The following is a 1928-nucleotide window of genomic DNA, read 5'->3' on the forward strand; positions in this document are numbered from 1 at the left end:
TTTGAGCTGTGGTGCTGGAGAAGAGTATTGAGAATACCATGGACTGCTAGGAAAACAAACAGATTCGTCCTAGAAAGGGTTAAACAGGGTGGCTCCTTGGAGGCAAGGATTCTGAGGCTCCGCCTAACATACTTTGGACATGTTGTGAGGAGAGACAGGTCCTTGGAGAAGGACATCATGCTTGGGAGGGTGGAGGGATGGCGCATGAGGGGAAGGCCCTCTATAAAGTGGATTGATTCAGTGTCTGGGATAATTGGGATGGGAGTGTCAGAGACAGTGTGATTGGCACAGGACAGAGCAGAGTTTAGGGCTGTTGTATATAGGGTTGTTATGAGTCGCAAGCGACTCAGTGGCACATAACAACAACAATTCTGGGGGGAAAAAATACCAGAAGAATATCTTTGTGTTTTATCAACCATGCAAAGGCATTTTTTCTGTGGGGATAGTAACAAATGATAATTTTAGTTTAAGTTTTAAAAATTATCTCACAGCAATAGTTTGAGGGGTTCATACACCCTCTATGACCTCTGAAAGTCTAGAATCCATAAGAATTTTAAGTTCTGTTCTACATAATCCCTTTTTGATCAGTCCTCTTACGGCAAAGGAAGCAATTAGCAATGAGCCAGAGGTACAGGAGACACACTAAACAAATCGTTCGGCTAACCAACTCGATGTCCTAGCAAACTTTGACCCCGTGCCTCCAAACCAAGGAACCAAATGTCACAAATGTACAGAAGTGGCGTCTGCAACTACTGTTTGTGTCATAGTTTTATCACAAAACTATTGCCAGTTCAACAGATGAAGAACTTATTAACAACAATCAATACTTGCTGTGCAAACTTACCCTTAATGCAATTTTTTTATGTCACCTTTCCCCCTCTCCCTCCTGCCCTTGTTGTTATATTAGGTGCTACTGAGTCAGTGCCAACTCATAGTGATCCCATTTATAACAATAAAATCATGCCCAGCCAGCCCTGTGACAGTCGCACAATCTCTGCTGTCCTTAAAGCCCATTGTCAATTGTATTCTCCCTTTGTTTCACTGACTGTATTTTTCCAAGCTTGATGTCCTCTGCACAGGCTTTCCCCTCCTTAAGTCTTTAAAGTGACATTCTTGCTCTTTGGCTCTTTAAAGAGGTCCCTTGCAACAGATTTGCAATACATTCTTTGATTTCTTGGCTGTTGTTTTCATGGTTAATGACTGTAAATCCAAATACAATAAAATCCTTTATAACATCATTTTTTTGTTTGTTTGTTTTCTATCTTCTAGATTCCATGGATTTTTAGTGATCTTTTTTTCCCAGTCGTGCCTTTGTTTTTATCTTTTTAATATTTTTTCCATTGTTGCACATTTTCTTCCCTCTTCCCTCCGCCTCCTCCAACCCACCCTGCAGTGCATTGTTCCCATCCTTAGCAATCTTGACATCTATCATTCTCATTATTCCTTGTCCAGGTCCCTATCTGATCCTTTTAAAAAAATTATTTACTTGAGTGAAAGTTTACAAATCATACTGGGGTTTAATGCACTTTTTTTTATAATATTGTAATTATAATTTCATTTGATCATTCATATACATTTTATTTTAGAACATTTATTACCACACCTAATTAACCCCTTTCCTTCACCCAACTTGCCTACTAATTTTTCTGCTTAGTTTTATTTTGAGTAAAATTTTACAAATCATATAGATTTTTTCATACAATCATTAATAGACTTTTTGTCTTATAACATTAATTGATGATTAATGTGCTAATCTGATCTATCTCAAAAGTATTTTAGTTTAGTACATCTTCTACACTGACATGTTGTTGTTGCATACCGTCGAGTCGGAACTGACACATTGCTGACCCTCCAGCAGGTTTTCAGAGACACTAGATCACAGCAGGAGGAGATTGTCCATAAAGAGCACCTGGTGGATTTGAATCATG

The sequence above is a fragment of the Elephantulus edwardii genome, unplaced genomic scaffold (assembly GCF_000299155.1).
Source record: "Elephantulus edwardii isolate Elephantulus edwardi_28Jun2011 unplaced genomic scaffold, EleEdw1.0 scaffold00146, whole genome shotgun sequence".
NCBI lineage: Eukaryota > Metazoa > Chordata > Mammalia > Macroscelidea > Macroscelididae > Elephantulus > Elephantulus edwardii.